Source organism: Triticum dicoccoides, chromosome 3A, assembly GCF_002162155.2.
Source record: "Triticum dicoccoides isolate Atlit2015 ecotype Zavitan chromosome 3A, WEW_v2.0, whole genome shotgun sequence".
Classification (NCBI taxonomy): Eukaryota; Viridiplantae; Streptophyta; class Magnoliopsida; order Poales; family Poaceae; genus Triticum; species Triticum dicoccoides.
Window position 1 is genome coordinate 724,875,553 of NC_041384.1, and position 10,533 is coordinate 724,886,085.

A 10,533-nucleotide genomic window follows, 5' to 3' on the forward strand; every position below is an offset into this window, starting at 1 on the left:
CGCACGCTAACCAAGGGCTGAGTGATCACTCGAATCGCAAGATCAGTTGACTAGAAGCTACGCTAGACCAATGGAGGCGATGAGCGCGAGCATCAGCCGGTTGTGCCAGATGGTCCACGACGCCGGCCTGCGGCCCGGCACCTAGGAACGTCTCCAGTTAGTATTGCTTGAGGCCGCCAGGGCGAGGGGCTGCTTGGACGACAGCTTCGTCTCCTTGTTCGATGAGGTCCTCGTCGATTTCCTCGACAAGTTCACCGTCGTCAAGAAGCTTGTGGACGACTTTGACGTAAGCCTCCAGTCGACGCGCCCAAGCTCTGCGATGCCCGCCACCCTCAACGGCCACTATGGTAACAACCTCTTCGATGCACTGGTGGCCCTGCGACTGCCCGCCGTCGCGCCGGAGAATGTCCACCTCGAGGTCGCGCTCGCCGCGCAGCGCCTAGCGTAGCAAGACACCATCGATATAATCACCCACGTCTACGCGCAAATCGTCGACAAGGACTACTACATGCAAGAGGAGGACGATAGGACACTGGCCTTCTTAGAGCGCAGGGCAACCTTGGATGGCACTGTTCAGAAGCACGTTGAGCTCGCCGCCAACGCTGCTGCTCCTCACACGTCGGTTGGTGACCCGGCGCACTAGGGCGTGAGGATGTCGTTGAACGTTGATGGATCCGTATGTATTTTTATCTTTCCGTCAAATCCATGTAGTAGTATATGATACTATAGTAATTATCTTACCTTTCACATCAACTTCATAATTTTCGTACGTACTCCATGCATGAATGGCGCCAGAACCAAACTTCTCATTACTCTAGGAAAAATCATTATTTTCTATCTATCGGTCGCGCCATGGAGCAGAACCAAATTTTACAAGTTACGAGTTCAAAAGGAAAAGCTTGCCGTATTCACGTCACACCCCTACACGGTTGGTCCGGCACGCCGCTCAAGTGGGAATGCGTGCGATGTTGCATTTTCACTTACAAGTGGGACCGCAGTTGAGCAAACCGACTATCGGCAAACCCCCACCCCGCCCACCGCGCGATGGCTGAGAAAACAGGAGGGAGAAGAGATGGCTGTAGCATGGACTCCAAGAAAATTGGTGTCGAATGGGACTCGTGTGGGTGGCGTGTGCCGTACTGCTAGACGTGAATGCTAGTTATGGCCCATGCCACCCCACTATATTGAGCCTATATCGAGGTACGTAGAACAAATTTCCTGCAGTCCATGCTCAGCCCTCCTCTATCTCTCTTCTCAGCTAGCCAGCGGACGTGCGGAGCCCATCGTCTGTTTGCTCACATGCGGCCCCACATGTCAGTGAAAACGCAAGAGGACCCACTGAACCTGCACATCTTTCACCTCGACGTGCTGGTGATGAAAAAAAAATCCAATAAAGATCTTCGGTGGCCGCTTTTGGAGTTACTCAACAGTAGTAAGATTCTATTTACAGTTTAACCCAAGATGCACATCTCGTGGCTTCAACTACCACTCTATTTTCTTTCATGACACGACCTGGATGCTGGATGTCCCACGTGTCAGCAAAAGGAGGAAGAACCCGACCAAATCTTTGGTTCTGCTCTCAGATTAGACTAGTTGTGCTAACTTAAAATTTTTATTGTGGAGTAGAATGGATGCAAGTTTTTGTATTTGGAAGAAGAGTACATCCATATATTGATAGAGCACAATTTAGTAGATGTTCTGTCACTTTTAGCTAGCACAGACGCAAGATCGAGCCTCCGCAGATCAACAATGAATGCATCGAGAAGGCACTAATCCAACTTACAGGAGTAGTAAAATGTATTCTTGTGGTTCTTGTTTTCTTTGTTCTTGCTTTTCTAGTCAAAATTATCGTTGGAGTTCGTGCAAAAGGAAGGTGCATATGGGGTCGTGCGTTGGAGTTGGCCTTACAAGTGGGACCGCAGTTAGGGAAACCGACTATCGGCAAACCCCCACCTCGCCCGCCGCACGATGGCTGAAGTAAGAGAAATGACGAGGTTGAAGAGATTGCTCTAGCACGGACTCCAAGAAATAATATGGTGTCAGATGGATGTCGTGATGGTGGCGTGTACTATTGTTGATTGGCCTCATCCAATAACCTGTTGCAATGCACGTACAATTATGTATTCAGAAAATATTTTTTTGCCTCGTCGCATCACTCACTCAGAGAAGCGACTCGGAAGCCATTCATAAATTTAGTAAGTTTATCACAGGCATATCATTTTATTACATACAACAGGTCATCAACCCACATCGACAACGAGGATACATTATAAATACTAAAGTTTTCACCACAGAACAAATAACAACCCATGAAATGAACTTCAACTCAACCATTCCGCGACGTTGGAAACGCTTGCTTGGAACCACAAGTGATTCTCTGGGACGGCCATCCATTGTCGATCTGGAGACCAACGCAGGACGGATCATCCAGGCTAAAGCGGCCTACTACATCTGTACCAGGGTAGGGAACCACCCAAATGTCCGAGGTATAGACACAGTTGCTTCTCATAAATGTGTCAACAGCAGTTGGATCGCCTTTCACCATCATCGGATAGTTTTGTCCAAGGAAGAGCGAGTTTTCTCCAAGACTATCAATTCTGTGCCAGTGAGAAGGAGTTGGCGCTAGCACACTAGTATCCATCCCGAATACCATGCAACGGGTGTTGGAATAGGTCCGGAGAGTGCGACCATGGGAGACACCTGCTTCCTTAGCAGTAACATCATCAGTGGGTTGTATACGCACAAGAAGAGGTGATCCATCGGAATTAGTTGCGAGGCGCCACAGAGTATATGGGCACTGCTCGTGATCATCACCATCGGCATCTCCCCCTTGGTTATAAACATTTTCAAGTATAGGTGGTGGGATGTTCACAGGACCTTGGAAACACAAGAAGAAGGTTAATTAGTAAAGGGAAACTTGCTAACCCGCATGCATGTGGATGAAACAATTATAATTACGGTGGAAGACAAACATACTGAAACTACTAGGATGCCATGCAAAAACAGTGCCACGAGTGGTGGCAGCAAACACAAGGCCCTCGTATTGAATTGCATCACAGTACTCATCCGTGTACAGAAACTGATTTTTGAGCAATATCCATCGAGTCGAACAACGAAGGACGGCAACAAGCTTGTCGAAGATAGCAACAACTTGATAGTTGTTGTAATTCCAAGAGAGGTTGGGAACTCGACAAATTGCTATCTTCTGTAGAAGACAGCCACCATGATCGAATTTGAACGTGCGTACATTACCGGTGTGCTCAACCTCTGGGCAGTGTGCTGAGATTTTTGGAAGTGGACCCGGTGACGAGTGTACACATTCACAAGTTCCCACTCGCAATTGGACCCAATGTAAACAACCCAATCTCCATTTGCGCCCGCCCAAGCCTTGCCCTCAAGCGATGGCATCTTAACATCATACGTATCATTATCAATCGACATCAACTTGCACAGGGCGAGGCCTCCGTTGTGCCGGTGCCAGTCATCAGGGTCATGGCGAAGAAGATAGGGGAGATCAAACCGCTCCTTGACTCTTGGGTTCTTTGTAATGATGTTATTAGTTGAGTCAGGAATGGGCTTGAACGAACCTGCCATGCTAGCCGAGGTGATGGTGTCGCACCGATCAATGAGTTCCTCCACCACATCATCTTTTAGATCGGGGCAAGAATAACGGGGTCGTTTCCGGCCTATTCCCTCCATGGAGAAGACGATCGAACAATGGCAGAAGAAAGGGTGAAGGGCTGAAGGAAAATGGAGGAGGGAGAGGAAGAGCGTGCGACAGCAGTTCCAAATCGAGAGGGAAAGGCGAGGAGTCGGTGGACGGTTGCGAGTTTGCCACGGTTCACAAAGAGGCGCCCTAGCCTACACGTCCGTTCGGAAATACTCCTACTACTCGCCGTCGTCTCACTGATATGTTGGAATGGGACCACATGTCAACGAAACATGGTGTGTAATTTCTCGTGCAAAATGCAATCTGGCCGCGTTGGCCCGAGGTCCCGCATTAGTCATCGACCTTTATTTTTTTAATGGCATGACGATCGGTTTTGAAGCACGACTAATTGGTACTGTACGTGGAGAGGATGACAGCAGGGACCCGCCAAGGTCATGGCAGTACGCAAGCAAGTGCCTCCTTATTTCAAGCCAATAAAAAATGGCTCCTCCTAGTGGATTTCTGACATCTGGGTCCCATGCCATTGTCAACATAGTCAATAAATGAGAGAATTGCACAATGAGTGGCTGACACCAGGGACCCAGCAGCTCGCCCAGTTATTTTTGTTTTGGGTTAATTTGATAAATGCCACTCCAAATCTGGTGTATCCGAGAAATTTCACTGCAATTTCCAAACTTTGAAAAATGCCACTTCATGCCATTTCTAGTGGCATTTTTCGAAGTCTGGAGTGGCGTTTTTCAAAGTTTGCAAACTGCAGTGGCGTTTTTCAAACTTTGCAAAAATTGCAGTGGCATTTTTCAAAGTTTGGAAATTGCAGTGGCATTTTTATGAATCGCCATAATTGGAGTGGCATTTATCTAATTTGTTTTTGAGACGGAAGCAGGGTGTCAACTGGGCTATGCGGGACACTCTGGCCCGTCTAGACAGCCTTTTCTTTTATGTTTACCACAGACCAGCCCAGTAGTTTTTTTTTTCTTTCTGAAAATGGCTAGCCCGGTTCTTTTGTGATTTGCCAAGTAAGTCGCTTTATCAGGCATGTTGGGCTGCAAATCTTTCAAGACGAGGAGAGCTTCATCAGGCAATTATTTTTAAAATCAGTAATGAGAAATGGGCTGTACATTTCTAAAACACATCAAACCGGCAATTATTTTCAAATATATTTTTTTCATTTCGAGATTTTTAATTGCATTGATTTTTTTGCGTGGACAATTTATTGGATTTTATATTGATATACATTTATTTTTAAAATCAGTCTGAATATGACTCGAAATTTCAGGATTAAAAACAGTTCAGACCGCACCGACATATGCAAAATTTCGTAAAAAAATTTAACTGTGGCCACAATATGGGCTGTAATGCTAACATAAAGAATATGGGCTCCAAAAAAACCCGTAAGAATTAGCAAATGGGCTGTAAATTATTTGAAATAATGGCAGATGGGCTGTATGCTGTTTTCCACAGATTTGAGGCTTTCCACAGATGGCATGTATACTGTTGGATGTCCATCCAACGGCCGTCGTGCTTCTTCAATCTCTGCTCTTCCTGCTCCAGCCACTCAAACAAGCGCCGGCGGGACTGTCTGCTCCCTCCTCCCCGCGGCCGGCTGTGGTGCCACGCAGGCCTCACCGCCCCACCATACTCCCATCACTGGCCTAGCCATCCCTCTACTCACCCACACCTGCTGTTATTCTCCGGCGACGGCAGACGAACCAGTAAACCCTCATACAGTCGTACTCCCCTCCACGTGGGAAACAAAAACAATGGTCGAGTCTTCCCTGCCTCCGTGTCGTTCCCTTCCTAGGCCTCGCTATCGTCCACTGCCCTGGTGCTCTCGGCGTGGCGTGGTCATCGTGGTCAACGACCGACATGCATCTGAAGTAGACTGTACGTGGAGAGGCTGACAGCTGGGTCCACGGCCGCACGCAAGGAAATGCCTCCTTGTTATGCGCAAAATAATGATTTCCTCCACCTGACATCTAGGACCCACCGAAACGGCCTCTATATTTCGCGAAAAAAATGTTACCGCCGCTGACAGCTCGGACCCACCAGCTATATCTTCGCACGCAAGGAAGTGCCTCCTTATTACGCACAAAAAAATGAATACTCCCCCTGCTAGCTGGGACCCAGTATAGTGGGCCTACTAAGTTGACGGGGACGAAGGGCTTTGTCAACTTAGTCAATATGCACGATTCTAGCTCGACTGACCATACGATGTCCATCCAACGGCCATAGTGCTTCTTCAACCTCTGTTCTTCTTGCTCCAGCCGCCCAAAGTAGCGCGAGTCATGCCGCCTGCTCCTGCCTCCCGTGGTCGGGTGTGCTGCCGTGGAGGCCTCACCGCCCCCATACTACTCCCACCGCTGGCCAGGCCATCCCTCCACTCCACTCACCCACACCCCCTGTTATTCTGCGGCGACGGCAGCGCAGCCGAACCAGTGAACCCTCGTACTCCTCTCCTTGTGGGCATCCACTGCCGTGTCTTCCCTGGCTCCGCGTCGTCCCCTTCCTAGGCCTCGCCATTGTCCACCGCCGTGGTGTTGTTGGTGCGGCGTGCTTAATGTGGTCAACGACCGAATTCCATCGGAAGAATACTGTACGTGGAGAGGCTGACAGCTGGGTCCATGGTAGCCGCAAGGAAGTGCCTCCTTATTACGCGGAAGATAATTATTCCTCCACCTGACAGCAGGAACCCACCGGACGCCCACCAGTATATTGCGAAAAAATGTTTACCCCTGTTGGGACCCGCCAAGGTCATGGCAGTACACAAGCAAGTGCCTCCTTATTTCAAGCCAATAAAAAAATGGCTCCTCCTAGTGGATTTCTGACATCTAGGTCCCATGCCATTGTCAACGTAGTCAATAAACGAGAGAATTGCACAACGAGCGGCTGACACCAGGGACCCAGCAGCTCGCCCAGTTATTTTTGTTTTGGGTTAATTTGATAAATGCCACTCCAAATCTGGTGTATCCGAGAAATGCCATTGCAATTTCCAAACTTTGAAAAATGGCATTTCATGCCATTTCTAGTGGCATTTTTCGAAGTCTGGAGTGACGTTTTTCAAAGTTTGCAAACTGCGGTGGCGTTTTTCAAAGTTTGCAAAAATTGCAGTGGCATTTTTCAAAGTTTGGAAATTGCAGTGGCATTTTTATGAATCGCCATAATTGGAGTGGCATTTATCTAATTTGTTTTTGAGACGGAAGCAGGGTGTCAACTGGGTTGTGCGGGACACTCTGGCCTGTCTAGACAGCCTTTTCTTTTATGTTTACCATAGACCAGCCCAGTAGTTTTTTTTTCTGAAAATGGCTAGCCCAGTTCTTTTGTGATTTGTCAAGTAAGTCGCTTTATCAGGCATGTCGGGCTGCAAATCTTTCAAGACGAGGATAGCTTCATTCGGCTGGCCGAGAAAATGGCCTATCAGTAATGAGAAATGGGTTGTACATTTTTAAAACACATCAAACCGGCAATTATTTTCAAATATCTTTTTTTTCATTTTGAGATTTTTAATTCCATTGATTTTTTTGCATGGACAATTTATTGGATTTTATATTGATATACATTTATTTTCAAAATCAGACTAAACATGACTCGAAATTTCGGGATTAAAACAGTTCAGACCGCACCGACATATGCAAAATTTCGTATAATTGTTTAACCGTGGCCACAATATGGGCTGCAATGCTAACATAAAGAATACGGGCTCCAAAAAACCCGTAAGAATTAGCAAATGGGCTGTAAATTATTTGAAATAATGGCAGATGGGTTGTATGCTGTTTTCCACAGATTTGAGGCTTTCCACAGATGGCCTGTATATTGTTGGATGTCCATCCAACGGCCGTCGTGCTTCTTCAATATCTGCTCTTCCTGCTCTAGCCGCTCAAACAAGCGCCGGCGGGACTGCCTGCTCCCTCCTCCCCGCGGCCGGTTGTGCTGCCGCGCAGGCCTCACCGCCCCACCGTACTCCCATCGCTGGCCTAGCCATCCCTCTACTCACCCACACCTGTTGTTATTCTCCGGCGACGGCAGACGAACCAGTAAACCCTCGTACAGACGTACTCCCCTCCGCGTGGGAAACAAAAACAACAGACGAGTCTTCCCTGCCTCCGTGTCGTTCCCTTCCTAGGCCTCGCCGTCGTCCACCGCCCTGGTGCTCTCGGCGTGGCGTGGTCAGCGTGGTCAATGACCGACATGCATCTGATGTGGGTTGTACATGGAGAGGCTGACATTTGGGTCCACGGCCGCACGCAAGGAAATGCCTCCTTATTATGCGCAAAATAATGATTTCCTCCACCTGACATCTGGGACCCACCGAAACGGCCTCTGTATTTCGCGAAAAAAACATTACCGCCGCTGATAGCTCGGACCCACCAGCTATATCTTCGCATGCAAGGAAGTGCCTACTTATTACGCACAAAAAATGAATACTCCCCCTGCTAGCTGGGACCCAGTATAGTGGGCCTACTAACTTGACGAGGACGAAGGGCTTTGTCAACTTAGTTAATATGCACGATTCTAGCTCGACTGACCATACGATGTCCATCCAACGGCCGTAGTGCTTCTTCAACCTCTGGTCTTCTTGCTCTAGCCGCCCAAAGCAGCGCTGGTCATGCCGCCTGCTCCTGCCTCCCGTGGCCGGCTATGCTGCCGCGGAGGCCTCACCGCCCCCATACTACTCCCACCGCTGGCCAGGCCATCCCTCCACTCCACTCACCCACACCCCCTGTTATTCTACGGCGACGGCAGCGCAGCCAAACCAGTGAACCCTCATACTCCTCTCCGTGTGGGCATCCACTGCCGCGTCTTGCCCGGCTCCGCGTCGTCCCCTTCCTAGGCCTCGCCGTCGTCCACCGTCGTGGTGCTGTCGGCGCGGTGTGGTCAATGTGGTCAACGACCGAATTCCATCGGAAGAATACTGTACGTGGAGAGGCTGACAGCTGGGTCCATGGCAGCCGCAAGGAAGTGCCTCCTTATTACGCAGAAAATAATTATTCCTCCACCTGATAGCTGGGACCCACCGGACGCCCACCAGTATATCGCGAAAAAAAAGTTTGCCCCTAACTGCTGGGACCCACCCGACGGGCCACCGTATTTTGCGAAAAAAAAACGTTCCCCCTGCTGTCAGCTCAGACCCACCGGAAGAGCCTCCTTATTACGCGCAAAAAAATGAATACCCCCCTGCTAGCTGGGACCCACCTTGGTGGGAGGCTGACTTGTGGGCCTACTAAGTTGACGGGGACGGAGGGCTTTGTCAACTTAGTCAATATGCACGATTCTAGCTCCGATGACCGTACGATGTCCATCCAACGGCCATAGTGCTTCTTCAACCTCTGGTCTTCTTGCTCCAGCCGCCCAAACCAGCGCCGGTCGTGCCTCGTGCTCCTGCCTCCCGTGGCCGGCTGCGATGCGGCGGAGGCCTCACCGCCCCCTACTACTCCCACCGCTGGCCAGGCCATCCCTCTACTCACCCACACCCCCTATTATTCTGCGGCGACGGCAGCCTCACACCGCAGCGAACCAGTGAACCCTCGTACTCCTCTACGCGTGGGAATCCACTGCCGCGTCTTCCCCGGCTCCGCGTCGTCCCCTTCCTAGGCCTCGCTGTCGTCCACCGCCCTGGTGCTCTCGGCACGGCGTGGTCAACACGGTCAAGGAATGGCTTCCATCGGACGTGGACTGTACGTGGAGAGGCTGACAGCTGGGTCCACGGCCGCAGCAAGGAAGTGCCTACTTATTACGTGCAAAATAATTATTCCTCCACCTGACAGCGGGGACCCACCGGACGGGCCACCGTATTTCGCGAAAAAAATGTTTGCCCCTAACTGCTGGGACCCACCAGCTACATCCTCGCATGCAAGGAAGTGCCTGACAGTTGGGACCCACCTGGTCGAAGCGTACGTAGCGTTGTCATTCTGGTTGCGAACATGTATGTACATATATACTGGTGGATGTAGAGACGCGCACGTGTCGTAGTAGAGGCGTGCACGTAGCATGTACACGTACGTACAACGGCCAGGGTGCAAGAAAGAAAATACGGCCACGTATGTGTACATGCTGGCGGGGTCTCGAATGCCTACTCGCGCATATGTACGGCCAGGGCTCGTGTACATGGCTGGGTCGGAACGGAGAAATAGCGTCGTTGTCGTGTTCATGGGGAGGCAATGGAATGCATCGTGTTCATGGGGAGGCAATGGAATGCGTCGTGTTCATCGGGAGGGCTTGGACGGAACAGGCGATGGAAACGAGGCCTAGCGTACCGCAGAACAGAGGAAACGGCCTTGTGTTCGACCGGCCATGTTTGAAACGGGATCATGTTCATTGGGAGGGGTCTGACGTACCGCAAAACAGAGGAAACGGACCTCCTATGGTCGAAATGGGGGTCCTGTTGATCGGGAGGGGTGTGGCGTACCGCAAAACGGACGAAACGAAGTTGTGTTGGAGCGCTACGGTCGAAACGAGGGTCCTGTTCATCGGGAGGGGTGTGGCGTACCGCAAAACGGGACTCCACGGGATACTGTTCATCTCCACCGTGAACCCCCCTCCAGCCTCCACGAGCTACTGTTCATCCACCGTCGACCTCCTCCAGCCTCCACCTGCGACTATTCATCCACGGGCTCCTGTTCATCCAGCCTCCACCACGCGCTACTCCACCGGCTACTGTTCAACCAGCCCTCTCCATGGGCTCCTGTTCAACCACCCCTCCATGGGCTACTGTTCATCCTTCCCTCCATCGTCTACTGTTCATCCTGCCCTCCATGGGGTGGTCCTGTTCATCCAGCCCTCCGCGGGGTCCTGTTCATCCAGCCCCAACCGGCTCGATCGATCAGGGTCCTGTTCATCCAGAGGCAACACCACGGGGTCCTATTCAC